Below are 18,119 nucleotides of genomic sequence, written 5' to 3' on the forward strand. Positions count from 1 at the left end.
TGTCGCTACACTGATGCCCCCCTGAGTCATCTTCACTTTAAAGACTTAATTAACACATACTAAGGTATCACTCTGCTCTCAAGTCTTTGTATAACATAAGTCTGAAATGTCTCTTTTCTTGATAGATTAATTGGTGTCTTCAGATATGTAATTGTTGATCAAATAGATTAATTAGTCCCTCTCACATATGTAATTATTGATCAAATAGATTAATTGGTCCCCCATCACATATGTAATTGTTGATTAAATAGATTAAGTGATCCCCTCAGATATGTAATTGTTGATCAAATAGAGTAATTGGTCCCCCTCACATATGTAACCATATATCAAATATCACAGTAACACTTCAATAAAATAATTAGCAGTGCAATTTAGCTCCAGGAAAGGAGGATGTAATTATATTCGTATAATTATTGATATTACTTCACCACACACACACGAGCTTATCTCTATCTCAGTCTTCGTCAAGACTGGCGATCATATTGAAGGTAAGAGATATATTTACCTTTACTGTGAGGTCCAGCAGACCTCTGCTGCTGTTCGGTCTTTGGTACACAGGTACACTCTACTCTAGGCGCTGCTGTGTGAGTTACGCACCTGGAGGGTGTATATCTTAGTGTGTGTGTGTGTGGCGAGGGCACGGCCAGCGCCCCATAAACCAGGTGGAGAAGGCCCTGCTGCAGGGGAGGTCGTGGTAGTGATGGTGGTTAAGATAGCACGCGGCCGGCCATCAGAGTTCAGGCCTTACACTAGTCTTCGCTCCTTACGTGATCATTCCAATTTGTTGCCACTTCACGCTCTCGCTCCTACATAACATGTGTGTGATCTCCAGGTATGATTTGATGTCTTGTTTTGTGGGAGACTGTGAGTGTTATATAGCAATATTTTCCCCGGCGGGATCCTCTCAAGTGCTGACTACATTGCAGTGAGCTTTTTCAAGAAAAACGCAAACACACACACACACACACACACACATCACGTAGTTTCAAAGCGTTATATAACAAAGAGTGCTGGGAAGACGGGACACCACGAGCGTAGCTCTCATCCTGTAACTACACTTAGGTAATTACACACACACACACACACACACACACACACACACACACACACACACACACACACACACACACACACACACACACACACACACACAGTCTCAGAAGTAAAACAGAGACGCGTCGCTCACTAAGATTTCCTGTAGTTAAGTGATTCTGTGGGTAATGAAAGCCAGAATGAGGTAGGGGTGCAGTGGCGTCCCAGTGTGGCTGGGTGTACTCACCCTCTCTTGAGTTATATGAGTCGAGCTTCAGCTCCGGCGTCGGAACTTTTCAGCAGTCTGTTGGCTGTTACAATGACTGCACATTTTGTTAGTTCTTATATCTACTCTTGAAAGTGTAAAAGGGAAATGTGTGGTGTTTAATCAGTCACACTGAAGGTGATGTTATGACCCTCTGATTGGTTCCTCCGGGTCTGTAGCGTCCTTCCTCATCCCATCATTCTATTGGTTCCAATAACAAACATTGAATTGTTGTTTATTGTGTCAGTCAATAAAAAAAATAGAGCACCTTCAAATCAATAAATATAAAGCACCCACAGTGCATGTGGGTGCTCTATAATGCCCATGGGACTATATGGATCGGTAAGGGCAAATCTGAACGACGTAGCTTGGGATGCCAGTCAACCAAAGTAAGAAAATACAGGTTTTGTTCCAGTATTCCACCGTGGTGGACTTGCTGATACTTATGCATACACAGACCGTAAGACACACCACTTGTACCATCACGAGTGAGAATGATTCTGATAATGAGACCCACAAACTTCTTGAAAATATGTGTATATATGTATATGTGTGTGTATTTGTATACAGGGTATGTTGAAGCTGGTCAAAGTTGCATTACACCTTTGTAAACGCACATTAATGACGCTATGTAAAAAGACACCTCGAACACTGTATATGTAGGACAGACGTGAATCTGTGTATTTATGTTTATAGGTCAGATTAGCATTTTAAAACCACTACAATCACCTTCTGTGGTTGATTGTTCAATAAATCCCTGAACTCTATGTTTAACAAAACTCTCACCCTGTCCATGGAGAACAGATGAAAATATATATATGCTGGTTAGCATTGTAAATGTGTGGCCACGTCTGTGATACAAAACAATAATAAAAATAATAAAAAAACTTTCTTAACCAGTGACTTAACTTGAAGCAATGCAAGTCACATGTATAAGTCTCGAACGTGAGACGTTATACAAGTTAGTACATAAGACGACCTCTAACTCCAGTTAACAGTCTTAGGTTATTCATTTCTTTATTATGCACCCCATACCTATCCCATGGGCAGTGGAGGAGGAAGGGTTACAAAGACACATAATGGGTTCAGGAACTCGACCCCATAGCTCGTTCAGCTAAACAAGTGACAATCTTGTAAAACTCATTACACAATTGTTAACACATTACACAATTGTTACACAATTGTTACACATTACAGCTTTCTCGTCTCATAGTTTATATTTAAATTAAGCCATACCTTACTGGCTCTCCTTTGAACGCGACTCGGTATTAGGTTTACAACCAGGTCCTCAATTACTGCTGGGTGAACAGGTGTAAGGAGTTGAGGATCGGTGCCCAAGTGGGTCGTTGACGGTTACAACAATCATGCAACAAGTGCTGTCTGCAATCCTTACACAACACTCTGAATTGCACCAAAATTATTCGTGGCAGAGATCAATTGATAACAATTTAGGCCTAATGGTAGTCTATTTCACTGAGTCCCGCATAAATGTTTTTCATTTGTGTGTGGCTTTATTGGTGTGTGGCTTTATTGGTGTGTGGCTTTATTTAGTGTGTGGCTTTATTTGGTATGTGGCTTTATTTGGTGTGTGGCTTTATTGGCGTGTGGCTTTATTGGTGTGTGGCTTTATTGGTGTGTGGCTTTATTTGGCGTGTGGCTTTATTTGGCGTGTGGCTTTATTGGTGTGTGGTTTTACTGGTGTGTGGCTTTATTTGGCGTGTGGCTTTATTGGTGTGTGGCTTTATTGGTGTGTGGCTTTATTTGGTGTGTGGCTTTATTTGGTGTGTGGCTTTATTGGTGTGTGGCTTTATTGGTGTGTGGCTTTATTGGTGTGTGGCTTTATTTGGTGTGTGGCTTTATTGGTGTGTGGCTTTATTGATGTGTGGGTTTATTTGGTGTGTGGCTTTATTAGTGTGTGGCTTTATTGATGTGTGGGTTTATTTGGTGTGTGGCTTTATTTGGTGTGTGGCTTTATTTGGTGTGTGGCTTTATTGGTGTGTGGCTTTATTTGGTGTGTGGCTTTATTGGTGTGTGGCTTTATTGGTGTGTGGCTTTATTGGTGTGTGGGTTTATTTGGTGTGTGGCTTTATTTGGTGTGTGGCTTTATTTGGTGTGTGGCTTTATTGGTGTGTGGCTTTATTTGGTGTGTGGCTTTATTGGTGTGTGGCTTTATTTGGTGTGTGGCTTTATTGGTGTGTGGCTTTATTTGGTGTGTGGCTTTATTGGTGTGTGGCTTTATTTGGTGTGTGGCTTTATTTGGTGTGTGGCTTTATTGGTGTGTGGCTTTATTTGGTGTGTGGCTTTATTGGTGTTTGGCTTTATTGGTGTGTGGCTTTGTTTGGTGTGTGGCTTTATTGGTGTGTGGCTTTATTTAGTGTGTGGCTTTATTTGGCGTGTGGCTTTATTTGGTGTGTGGCTTTATTTCGTGTGTGGCTTTATTGGTGTGTGGCTTTATTTGGTGTGTGGTTTTATTGGTGTGTGGCTTTACTGGTGTGTGGCTTTATTTAGTGAGTGGCTTTATTTAGTGTGTGGCTTTATTTAGTGTGTGGCTTTATTGGTGTGTAGTTTTATTTAGTGTGAGGCTTTATTGGTGTGTGGCTCTATTGGCGTGTGGCTTTATTGTTGTGTGGCTTTAGTGTGTGGCTTTATTTGGTGTGTGGCTTTATTTGGTGTGTGGCTTTATTTGGTGTGTGGCTTTATTTGGTGTGTGGCTTTATTTGGTGTGTGGCTTTATTGGTGTGTGGTTTTATTTGGTGTGTGGCTTTATTTGGTGTGTGGCTTTATTTGGTGTATGGCTTTATTTGGTGTGTGGCTTTATTGGTGTGTGGCTTTATTTGGTGTGTGGCTTTATTAAGTGCGTGACTTTATTCAGTAACTTTATTCAGTGCGTAACTGTATTCAGTGCGCAGCTTTATTTAGTACATGATTTAATTTAGGTCTCGACTCAGTGCATGGCTTTATTTTGGACAATATTATTAGACTAAACAAATCATGGATGACATCTATACCAATGGTGGCAATAAAGCCTTTTTAAAATAAAAAAATAATTTGACATTGGAGCTTTACTCATATAAATCACACAGTGTGAGTTATTCTGGGAAATTTTTATTAAGGAAAATGTAAATTTCTATAAATAACACATTATATTTTTTATATAGATTGTGGCCATTTTTTGTGCTGTTATGATGGTAAATGATGATTGATGAGTGATGACACCAGTCATGATTTATAAACTGGATTGGCTAGTTAGAGTGATGATAACTAGATGAGTTATCTTAATTATGGGACGTGTGCTTGGAGGACTCGGCTGGTATTACTTCAGGAAAGTTTAAAAGATCTGGAAGTTATTAGTTAGGGGAGATGTTAGGCGATAGCCGGGGCCCTTAGGTCCAGGGCTGACCGTAGGGAATGTGCTGGGATGGTGGAGACGAGGGGGTTTGTGTGGTGGTGTGGTGTGGGGTGTGGGGTGTGGGGTGTGGGGTGTGGGGTGTGGTGTGGGGTGTGGTGGTGTAGTCTAGGGTGTGGTGTGGTGTGGGGTGTGGTGTGGGGTGTAGTCTGGGGTGTGGGGTGTTACGTACTCCTAGCAGAATACGTATATAAATTTAAAATAAATATTATTTTATTTTATCATTGCATGTATATGTACACACATTGTGTTTTGGGTAAATTGTCGTGTGGTTTGGCAGCGTCAGTGGACAGGAGAGCGGTTGCCGTTGCACAAGTCTAATACCTGATTGATACGGGAAAGCTGGACCTGTTCAGTTTGAGAGTTCCAGATGTCACTTTATTTTAGTTAGAAAATGTTTCATATACTGTAATTAAACAGGTGTCATTATACTTATATATTTTGTAAGCAACTATTATATGTAAATTACATTCTTATGTGTTTTGAGAACAAGTGGTTGTTCAATTAGTTTATAATATTAAAAAGTCCTTAGTTTCCATCCCTCATCCTGGGATGAGGCAGACGGGAGGTGAGAATGTGGGTGGCGACAGAGCGAGAGTTCAGTAGCTGATACAGGACTAGGGGAGTAACATGTGGGAGATAAGTCTGTTATATTCTGTTATATTTTGTTGTGCCATAGTTACTATTATATATTACTTGCCATGACAATTTTTTTCATATATTCTACAAGTTAACTTTACCATCTGTGTTTTTATATTATACTGTTTGAATATATAGCTATCATATTGTGTATCTATTCTTCAGTCCTAAACGAAGATTGTTAATTATGTGCTCATTACCTATTAAGGGGTTATACTGGTGATTCGCTATTGAGAACAGCAGTTGTGTCGTATCCCTAGACTTATTAAAATTTGGCTGCTGTAGGATCACGAGCCGTAACGTACGATAGGTAACAAAGAGTTATGGGGGCCTGTGCCGGGAAATATTGTCCCACTTAACTTAACTATGCTAATCTAACCTTGCCTTCCTAGGTACCAGTGTCAAGTGTCTCAGTGTGTTTCTTAAGAACTATTCCATGTGCCAAGCAAGCCTTCCTGTGTGTCAAGTAACAACGTTTCACGATTTTGAGGTAAGTCATCCTATATATTTTGTTTGTGCAGTGAGGCCAAGCGAATTTTCAGTGTGGTGACAATTTTACAGTGAAGTGTAGTGCAGTGCCATTGTGTTAATTAATTTTGTGAATCAAGTGCCAAGTGTTAGTAACGATGGAGGAGAAAGTTGCAGCGTTGGTGGCTCACCCAGACTTTGAAGGGATTCAGAACCTTAAAAAGACTGAGTTAATACAAATGGCAAATCATTTGGATTTGACCGCCAGCAATAGAATGGTTAAAGCCCAAATATTGAAAGTCATTGTGACGCATTTTGTTGAGAATGGGGATTTAGATGAAGAAATTCTAGAAGAGTTAAGAGAGGAGTCGAGTGATCAGATGACGTTAAAGCGTCTTGAGTTAGAAGCGCAAATAGCCCATGCTAAGCTTGAAGCTCAAAAGGAACAGAAAATATTAGAGGCTGAAGCTCAGCAAAGGGAGCTGGAGACTAGGCGTTTAGAAATTGCGGCACAAAACCAGAGAGGTTTAATTGAGTTGCAACTTGAAGCCACAAAGAAGCAACAAGCCGAGGAACAAACTAGGCAATTAGAGATTCAACAACAAATGGCTAACACTAACTTCAGGCTTGAATCACAGCGTATGGCAGCTGGGCATGGAAATACTAGTAATGTTTCAACAAATAGTGATAATAATCCCATCAGGATGAATAAGTATATAGAGTTGCCCAAGTTCAATGAGGAAGATCCTGAGGTTTTCTTTGCACATTTTAATAAAATTGCCATCAGTATGAACTGGCCAAGGGATCAGTGGGTAGCCATTATGCAGTCTCAATTCAAGGGGCGTAGTCAGGAGGTTTTCACATCCCTCCCTGACGCTCATAGTTTTGATTATGACTTTGTAAAGAAAAGCATCCTCAATGCATACCAACTAAATCCAGAGGCACACAGGCAAAAGTTCAGAAATCTAAGGAGGACAAGTGATCAGACAATAGCAGATTTTACTCGTCAGAAGACGAAATTTTGTAACAGATGGTTAAAGTCACTTCCAGTCACTGATTTTGATGCTCTAAAGAATCTTCTTATAATGGAAGAAGTATTGTCATGTCTTCCAGACCAGTTGTCTACTTTTATGGCAGAACAAAAGAATGTAACAGACATTGATGAGCTGTCAAAGCTCGCGGATGAGCATGAGTTGCTGACTAAGGCCCCGTTTACGGCCACTTCACCTAAGTCTAGTCGTAGAGTAAATTTTAATGCTCATCGTACTCCTTATCAGTATAAGTCTCCTCCTGGTACTCCAGTTACTCCCATGAGCTCTTCTCTTACAAAACCTAACCCTGTTACTCCATTGCCAGGATCATCTAAGCCTAGTAATGCTAATTCTAAACCTACAGTTGGTTCTACCAGTGTGTCCACTGTAAGGTCCTGTTCCCATTGTAAGAGAAAAGGCCATGGAATTCATTCATGTTTTATATTGCACCCTGAGTTACGACCAACTGGTCTCATTTATTGCAGAGGTGTGCAAAATAAACTTACTAATAAACATGTAACTGTAAACCCCAATTGGGTGAAACAGTATTCACCATATATGTCTTCAGGTGAAGTCTTGTGTATTAATGGAAAGTGGAAGCCAGTGGTTATTCTTCGTGATACAGGTGCTTCCCAAACCATAATTTCATCCAGTATTCTTTCTGATGTTGAAAAGAGAGAGACAGGAAAGTTTGTTGTTCTTCAGAGTGTTGCAGGATGTAAAACTGTACCTCTAATAGACATTAATTTCAGATCCACCATTACACCACGTTTATGCACTGTGGGTGTTAGTACACAGTTGCCCATCCCAGGTGTGGATGTTATATTGGGTAATGATGTGGCCATAAATCATGTTGTGGGTGAGAATGATCCCCGTTTGTGTAAACAGCCAGTTGCAGACCATGTTTATTCTGCCTGTGCTGAAGTTAGTTCTATGAATGAACCTGTTGTAGAAGATGGTTTTGTCCCTTCTACCTGTGCTGATGTCAGTACTAATATAAATCCAGTTGTCAGTTCTGATGTTGTTACTCAAGCATTTGTTCCAGTAACCAGTACCCCTTCAGTGGAGAAGTGGGATGTGGTTGTTCCAGATTCCTGTGTGGCCGATTTAGTTGTTGAGAGTAAGCCTGATACTATGACTCTGCTTTATTCCAATAAATTGGGAAAGGATGTCCATGTACCATTGTCTTGCCCGCTCACTACGAACGTTGTGCCAGGAGTTGAGAGAAACTTAAAAGCCACGACTCTGTATTCCAGCCAAGTGAATGGTTTAGGACAAGATGTCGGGTTGGCAGAAGTATTCCCGCTCACTCCAAAGTTAGAATCAGTTGTCGAGAGTAAGTCCGTTGTGGAGGCCCCGCCTCACCCTAGTCAAGGTGATATAATAGGGGAGGAGGTCAAACTACCTGTTACTTGCCCGCTCGTTTCAGATTCCCTTCATTTATGTGCTTTGAGTAGAACTGACCCTAAGATTTCAGAGAGAAGCAAGGAGACAGTCTGTACTGTAGATCCAGTTTTGGAGAGTGTGGGAAAGCAGCCAGAGGATCAGCTTCTGTTGAGTAGATGGAGACCCATTGAGCCTCCCTCTTCAGTTGTCTGTGAGGATGTGACCCAGCTTGGTAGTGATATTGTTGATTGTGAGCAGACAGTACTCCAAGCAGCTCCAGAAGTCATGGGAGGAAATTTTGGTAAAATCATTAAGAGTGGTAAAGCAGCAATTGGATCTAAGTTGCGGAGTTGTGATTCTTATTCTATGTGGAGTAAGTATTTCTCATTGGGTACATTGAGTCAGAGTGTGTGTAGGATGTTGAAATCTACTTTTATTCTGCAGGAGCCATTTTCTTGTGAAGTAATGGACTGTGGGACATCTTTGTCAAGCCTTGTGGTTGAGCAGAGAGAGTTTACTCAAGTAGGTTGTGCACCCAGCAGTTCTGAGGAAGTGGTGAGTTATGCTAGAGCAGTGTCTCTATATTCAGATCCAGTTAATTTTGATGCACGAGTGATAAAAGTGTATGTTCCACTCAAGTGTGGGGTTGACTTTCAGAGTCATATTGTGGGTGAAGGATTAAATCATACTGGGGAGCAGATGTTTGAGGCTCCAGGTGTGAAATTCAAGTTGGAGGATAAGGTTATCCTACCTAGAGTTAATTATTGTGAAGGGTTACAGATTATCCTTGGGTGTTTCCCAGGTAATCTGCTGTTCATCTTCAAGATGTTAAGACCCTTAAACCTCTTGGTTGATTGGTTGTCATCAGACGTAAATCACTTGGGAAGTGATGGTGAGGGTTGTAAAGTTTTCGGCATGTTTTATTTAGTCTCTTGGAAGACTAGACGGTTGATGAACGTGTGTGTTGTGTTCAAGTTCACCATCAGAGGGTGTGAACTTGTCTTGAGTTATGATTGAGATATGGTGCCTAGGCATATGCCTGTTTTCTTTCACTGATCGTTATGACAGAGTTATGAGGCAATTGATTTGTGTTCCTTATGGATCATCTGAGTCAGTTCGATCAGGTAGTCTTTGCACTTGTCTTGGGTTGTATTTCTTGGTTGGAAGGTCACAGGTTTGATAAGTCGGTGTCTTGTGTTTCGGAAGGTTCTATGAATGGGAAAGTCTTATGCATAATTGTGAGGTTTAATGCTACTTTCTCTAATTTTAGTATCCATTGGGCGAGAGTATGTGTTCCACAGAGGATCAAGAGTGATGAGCAGATGTCTGTGTCAGAGCATACCCAGGAGAAGTCCCAACTCAACTCAACATACAGCCTGCTTCAATTAAGCAGTTCAGCTCCAGAAAAAAGGAGTAATGGAAAATCGAGGCTGTCTTGGGAAAATTCACCATGTGGAAAAGGAATCAAATAGAAAAATGAAACTGATCTTGGAGAAATAGTAGAAACATATGAAAAGCAAAATTGCCATGATAACTGTGTGAAAGCAGCTACCTTTATTGACAATTCTATTCATACTGTTGTAGATAGGAGTGTGAAATATGATCTAAAACAAAGTGAAATAAATGAGATAGTACCTTGGAGAGATAAATTTGCATACTCCAGTGACACATATGTAGAACATAGTCATAAGACTGAAATTTCTGAGTTTCCTGTAAAACTATATTTGGAGTGTTTTCATATTTGTCCAGAAATGTGTTCTTATTACTTATACATGTTTGGTGTAATTAATACCATAAATCTCAAGTGTCATACATTTTACTTTGAAAAAATGCCATTGATCTTCAATCTATTGCATTTTTTTTCTTGGAGGTGGAAGTGTTACGTACTCCTAGCAGAATACGTATATAAATTTAAAATAAATATTATTTTATTTTATCATTGCATGTATATGTACACACATTGTGTTTTGGGTAAATTGTCGTGTGGTTTGGCAGCGTCAGTGGACAGGAGAGCGGTTGCCGTTGCACAAGTCTAATACCTGATTGATACGGGAAAGCTGGACCTGTTCAGTTTGAGAGTTCCAGATGTCACTTTATTTTAGTTAGAAAATGTTTCATATACTGTAATTAAACAGGTGTCATTATACTTATATATTTTGTAAGCAACTATTATATGTAAATTACATTCTTATGTGTTTTGAGAACAAGTGGTTGTTCAATTAGTTTATAATATTAAAAAGTCCTTAGTTTCCATCCCTCATCCTGGGATGAGGCAGACGGGAGGTGAGAATGTGGGTGGCGACAGAGCGAGAGTTCAGTAGCTGATACAGGACTAGGGGAGTAACATGTGGGAGATAAGTCTGTTATATTCTGTTATATTTTGTTGTGCCATAGTTACTATTATATATTACTTGCCATGACAATTTTTTTCAAATATTCTACAAGTTAACTTTACCATCTGTGTTTTTATATTATACTGTTTGAATATATAGCTATCATATTGTGTATCTATTCTTCAGTCCTAAACGAAGATTGTTAATTATGTGCTCATTACCTATTAAGGGGTTATACTGGTGATTCGCTATTGAGAACAGCAGTTGTGTCGTATCCCTAGACTTATTAAAATTTGGCTGCTGTAGGATCACGAGCCGTAACGTACGATAGGTAACATGGGGTGTGGTGGTGTAGTCTAGGGTGTGGTGTGGTGGTGTGGTGTAGTCTGGTGTGTGGTGTGCACGTTATCATTAACCTAACGTAACTTAACCTAAAATGTTGTGTTTCATACGTGGTGTATCTGTGACGTGGTATAATATTCAGACGTGAACAGGTTTCAGACCTGAACTGCTACGGCTGTCTGACCCTTAATACCCTGATCTCTGCTTCATTTTTATGACGTCGTGCTCCCTGGAGTTTGTATACCCTCGGCATATTCTCATGTAAGCTTATCGGGCACAGAGATAACCTTCCATGGCAGCTTGGAGCACCTGGCCGAGTGCTGCTTCTAAAGGAGGCTGTCTGACTCCTCCTCCCACATTGGTCAGCACCTTCTCCCACCCTGGCCAGCACCTCCTCCCACCCTGGCTAGCACCTCCTCCCACCCTGGCCAACACTTGGGTAATAGGGCCGGACTCCATCTAGTTAACACCGTTCACTCCCTCTGGTGATAACAATTAACAAAGTTGCATAACACTCAAAGACACAGGTTGCAGACGGCACACGCCTGCAACTAGGCTTCTTCCACTGATTGCCAGATTCACGAAGCAGTTACGCAAGCACTTACGAACCAGTACATCTTTATTTTAATCTTTGATGGCTTTGTTTACAATTATTAAACAGTTAAAGAGCTCCGAAGCACCAGGAGGCTGTTTATAACAATAAGAACAGTGGTTGGCAAGTTTTCATGCTTGTAAACTATCTAATAAATGTAACCAAAACCGTCAAAGATTGAGGAAAGATATACACGTTCGTTAAGTACTTGCGTAACTGCTTCGTGAGTCTGACCCCTGGGCAGATTCCTTATCATACAGAGTCTGTACCCCTCTACGTAACCGCTTCTTTATAAACAAACCCAACCTAACCTAACCCAACCTAGCCTAGCCTAACCCATCCTAACGAGCCTATCCTAACCTAACCCAAATACAAGGAAAGAGAACTATCAGGAGAAAGTGTCAAGCCATGACGACTATGCATATATAAAATTGTAGAGTTTTATATATGGTGTACATGAGTAGTGTGACGTCATAAGGCTCAGGCTGGTACGGCTTTTAGACCCTAATGGAGCATTCCGTCCTGAGGCTAGGCTCGTTATATCTGCGGCCGACCCCTAAGATGCGAGGATCAGTTTTAACATCTGGTGTATTACACAAATATTTGTTCAAATGATCTGTTGGTGTTGGCCTTGCGTTACCTGCTTGATGGGGTTCTGAGAGTTCTTCTACTCCCCAAGCCCGGTCCGAGGCCAGGCTTGACTTGTGAGAGCTTGGCCCACCAGGCTGTTGCTTGGAGCGTGAAGTAGGCTGCTCCAAGCGGCCTGCTTCAATTTGTACAATACGTAGTGGTAAGATAAAGAGTGATATTCCGTTATGAAATAATGATTAGAAAGGTTACTTGGTAAAACAAATTACTGTGAGCTTTAGGAAAATTTATATTTAGTTCCAGCCTGATATAACAGTACGTGAACTGCTACTTTGTATAACGAACTCTCTGGACCACCCGTCCTTATAAACACTGGCCGAGTGCTCGTTAAACTAGCAGCCAAACCCCCTGTTTATGAATGAAAAACATTTTATGCAGCCCGTCAAACAATGACCCAAAAGTGATTCCATGCACCCGCCAAACCCCCCAGCTGTTTATGAATAAAAAACAGTTTACACACGACTCAACTGTTGACGTCCAAACAGCATACCGCAGCAAAGTATATATATATATATATATATATATATATATATATATATATATATATATATATATATATATATATATATATATATATATGCTTTAAATATTGGACTATGTTCATGATAAAATTATACTTTCTGGTTGGTCAGCAGGCTCTTGTGGTGCCTTATTAACCCCCTTACTGTTGTTGGTTATAAGCTTAGTCCCAGATCATTTTTATTTAACATTACCAAAAGCCAACTTGAATAGACGTAATATTCGTCTGCCTGAGAGATTCTGACGTCACATCTTTGTCAAATCTTTATATTTTATATCGTTATATTTCCCGAACAATTGATGATCGTAATGAATAGTTTAGGCACAGGAAGACATCAGTCCCCCTATATAGACTTCATTCCACTTTAAATAAAATAAACACAGAGACTCATACATCTTTCATTAACACGAGTGGGACCGTATTTAACACTTGGAGGAATACATAGTGTTCAGACAAGATGCACTATCAAATCAAGGGACTGTGTGAGTACGTAGTCCAATGGCAACACGCACATAATTAACAATTTACATAATTGCGACCATTCCTTGTGCGGACTTATCAGCGGAAGACAATTCATAGCACTTTAAACTAATCACTTTCAGTACCTCCTCCCTCCCCCTACCACCCCGCTTCTTCACCTGTATATAGCCTTTGATGCCTTTCTAGAGTTGTGAGACGGCACCGCTCCTGTGCCAGATAAGTTCACTACGGGCTCACCATAGCCCGTGCTACTTGGAACTTGTTCCGAGTAGCTGAATCTATAACAACAACATTCTAGAGTTAAAAATTTACAGGCACAACACGCGGTCAAGTGGACAGCGCGCGGGAATCGTAGTCTTTAGGGCTCGGGTTCGATTCCCGGCCTAGGCAGAAACAAATAAGGAGAATTTCTGTCACCTAGCAGCTAATAGGTACCTGGTTGTTAGACAGCTGCGACGGGTTGCATCCTGGGGGATGTGTGTTAGAGAGAAATATATGCAGTAGATATAACAGAGGAAAAATAGGTCAGGAGTCAGTACATTAGGCAATCGATGGTTATAAAGGCGGGGTCCAAGAGCTAAAGGTCGATCCTGCAGGCACAAATAGTAAATAAATAGTGACCAAACGAATAACTGGTGTCACCTGGAGGAGGCCTGGTCGAGGACCGGGCCGCGGGGACGTTGAGCCCCGAAACTATCGCAAGGTAAGGTAACCCCTAAGAGAGCCTCTCGCATACTGTGAAAATTTCCAGCTACGCCAAGAGAACAGCATACCGCAGCATACTACAGCACACCACAGCATACCACAGCACACCACAGCATACCACAGCACACCACAGCATACCACACCACAGCATACCACAGCACACCACAGCACACCACAGCATACCGCAGCATACCAATACCTAAAGGGTACATATAACCTAACCTTTGAACCCGTTGGCAACTTCCCTAACATAAAACAGTAATATTTATGTGTAAAACAGCTTAGGTGTAGCAGTACACCTCACCGCCTGTGAGGCCTACGCACGACGTCTTAACTCCTAACAAGGAGAGTTATCGCAGCTCTTCCCTCCCAGTTGTTCCTAAAGTTACGTAACCAACACTATTTAACATCTTTAATTAATCGCCAATTGTCTAGTATGCAAAGTCAAGTGGTAAGGGTCCAGAACGGACCGAAACAGCGTCGTTTCTCCATCTTCTGATGTATGGTTTGGTCGTCAGGGAGTTGAACAGTTGACGGAGCAGAGTTGAGTGAGTAGTCATTAAAGCTTCATTCAATTGATCGATGACCCTGAAGCAGTCTGGCCTGGTCAATGATGGTCTGAGAGCTGCCAGTTGATACCTGGTTGATGGGGTTCTGGGAGTTCTTCTACTCCCCAAGCCCGGCCCGAGGCTAGACTTGACTTGTGAGAGTTTGGTCTACTAGGCTTTGTCCACTTTGGAGGGTAGAAATAGCCTAAGTTACTCTATCCATTTGGCGTGTATTTTATCACTGTATCTCAATAACGTACTTGAACTGCCAGCTTGCCCCTGTGTATGTGTGACTTGTCGCCAGATGGAACGAGTTTTAATAGCGTATCGTCAGTGCAAACTTATCCAGTTTCATATGTCCAAGCCACCGGACAAGGTACGCACAGGAAATGAGTAACTTCGTTAACCAACTGATGGTGAGTTGGTGTATATAAACACATTCACATTTGCATATACTTAAATCACTCATTGCATTCGACATCAGGATATTCAGTGTACACACACCCACTACAGACCCATCCTGCACACTTATTCTACACACACACATCCTGCACACTCTACACACACACATCCTGCACACTCTACACACACACATCCTGCACACTCTACACACACACATATCCTGCACACTCACTCTACACACACTATATATATACCCGTCGAATACACACTAACCCTATCACCCATCCTACACAGTCATGCTATACACCCACGCTACACACCCAGCCTGTACACCCAATACACATACACCTACTCTATGCACCCAACCAACATACCCACATATACCCTCCCAACCACCTACCTCCCCCATACCCATTCTCTCTCCTGCATGTTTGCGTATTATGTATCTGAAAACTCCACACCCCAGAAGGATTCGAACCCAGGGTGTGGAGTTTTCAGTTGTATATTGGCTTAGGGACCATTCAAGTTTGTTCGCATTATTATGTATATCCAGAGGGGAATCCCCCCTTCACCTGTTCATACACATACACATTTTTTCTTTAGAATTTGTATATTACTGGCATAATTAAAATAGAATAATTTGTCCTATTTTATATACTGTATATCATAGTTTTGTGTCTGTTGGTTTATGGAGATTGGCAGGGCAGTTGATGCAAAGATTAGGAGTCGGTCTTTGTCACATTTGGGCTACGTTCTATACACAGACATATTCCCTATCTATGCCATACACAGGCATACTTAACCCCCCTCCCACCAAGAAACCTTCCTCTACTCACAGACATACACCTTCCACTACAAACAGGCATTCTCTACCTCCGCTTCACCCCTACACACATACAGTGTACTTACATATACACCATTCAAAGACCTACTTAGTTACCTATTCCACACCCCCAATGCAAGAATACATTACTCACGCACCAACCCTCATACAGGAATACACCCCACACCTACACAGTAGTACACTGCACCCCTACACAGAAGTACACCCCACGTGCAGACGAGGAGTCACAATAACGTTGCTGAAATATGTCACAGTCGACTTGAGAATGGCCCAGGACGGACTGAAACGTCGTAGTCCCTTCACTTTCTACTGTGTGGTTTGGTCAAGGTACACCCCCACCCCGACACAAGAATACACCCCACCACTACACAGGAGTACACCCCACACCTACACACACACCAACCACCCACTACTCAAGGGGGTGAGTTGGCACACTTTTTCCATATCTTGACGAGAGTGTCAGATATCTTTTGTGTTTGGTCAGGACTTGAGCAGCGGAATTTGAGAAGACTCGACGGTTTTGTCCAATGTCGTTTGATGTTTGGTCGAGGAGTGTTTTTGCCGAGTCTTTGTTGTTCTTGTTGTCAGTCTTCATATAGTTTTCTTGTTATTCACGATATTAATTTACTTGTCCAGCTGTCTTTGTTTTCATCATGAATAAATTATCTTTTTTTTTTGTATATGTTTACCAATTTTCGTTTCTCATTCATTCTCTGTCTGTTTGTCTGTCTGTCTGTCTGTCTGTCTGTCTGTCTGTCTGTCTCTCTCTCTCTCTCTCTCTCTCTCTCTCTCTCTCTCTCTCTCTCTCTCTCTCTCTCTCTGTCTCTGTCTCTGTCTCTCTCTCTCTCTCTCTCTCTCTCTCTCTCTCTCTCTCTCTCTCTCTCTCTCTCTCTCTCTCTCTGTCTCTGTCTCTGTCTCTCTCTCTCTCTCTCTCTCTCTCTCTCTCTCTCTCTATCTCTGTCTCTGTCTCTGTCTCTGTCTCTCTCTCTCTCTCTCTCTCTCTCTCTCTCTCTCTCTCTCTCTCTCTCTCTCTCTCTCTCTCTCTCTCTCTCTCTCTCTCTCTCAACTGTAATTACTTGCTATCATACAGATGCTGAGTTCCCAACTTGTTAAGGTGCATATTGTTAACGTGAGGTTTGCTTTAATGTACATCAACAACTTCTATCTTGTAGCGCTGATCTTCCAAGATGCTGAGTGGTGAGTGTGCTCTCTCAGCTCCTCGTCTCGTTGATCCCAGTGAGACTTGGATTTTCAGACGGTATATACACTTAAGGATTATATAATTCCCATATTTCCATGATATTACATGTACAGGGAGAGTATTATTGTCAGTGTATGGCGGTTGGATACGCTTTTTCATAACACAAATGAATAAGATCATGGATATCATATATAGGATAACCTGAATTTACAGCGGAATTAATTACGCCGCATGGGCGACTGTGTGTCTATAATTATTATCAAACGGAGAAAGGAGGCCGGTGACGCGGAATATATAATTAATACGTTACTGAATACAGCCAGTTCGCTCCCGATATTTGCTGCGCCTGAGATGAATATCTAATTCACGCTGCAATGAAGGCATATAATCAAGGATTCATTTACTGATGAGGACAATTTCCCTGTATTCTGCCTTACGTGAGCGCGTCCGTATATATGTCTGCGAAGACGTGTGTGTGTGTGTAGCAATATCTACGACAAATAGCGTACAATGACACTGTTGGAAAGCTTTTCTACAGAGAAACTTGGAACGAGGACGCATTCAAAACCTCTTACGAATCGAAGCATTTCGAACAGTAAAAATCAAGTGTTCCGAGATTTTCTATTGGGATCTGGTCCCTGGAAACACAAACCGAAACTGTCTCAATTTTCCGCTTGTTATAACTTGTAATAAAGTTGTTACATCTTGGCTTAACGTGTTTATGACGTATTAAAACGTTGTTACAACTTGCTATATTGGTTATCATAACTGGTTAGGAAGTGTTAAACCTTGTTCGAACGTTGTACCAACGTCGTAGTTTCGGTGTGTGTTTGGCGGGGTATTACCTGTTTCAACCCTTCGCTCTCTCAACCACCACTTGGGGCGCTGGATTTGAATGTTTGACCTGAGATTCTCAACTCACTCCACTGTGAGTTGAGAATCTCAGTGTGAGGTTGAAACAAAGGTGTAATGTAAATCTCTCTCGCCGTGGATTGAACCCCGAAGAACCTCAACTATTATGCGCCTCAAGTTCAAAGAATTTCATCCACTCTGAAGCTAACAGGTGACCTCCACCCACTGAAGCCTCACCCACTGGGGAACCTCACCCTACTGAGGAACCTCCCTCACCCCACTGATGAGACCCCCCCCCCCTTACCTCACTGAAAAGCCTCAATTACTCAACAATCCCACGATCACTGTGAGGAGTTCCTCGTGGCCCACCAGTCGTCAAAGGGAAGCTTGACCAGCCAGTAATTAACAAAGGTATTAATCACCTT

This window comes from Procambarus clarkii, chromosome 86 (genome assembly GCF_040958095.1).
Source record: "Procambarus clarkii isolate CNS0578487 chromosome 86, FALCON_Pclarkii_2.0, whole genome shotgun sequence".
NCBI classification, from domain to species: Eukaryota; Metazoa; Arthropoda; class Malacostraca; order Decapoda; family Cambaridae; genus Procambarus; species Procambarus clarkii.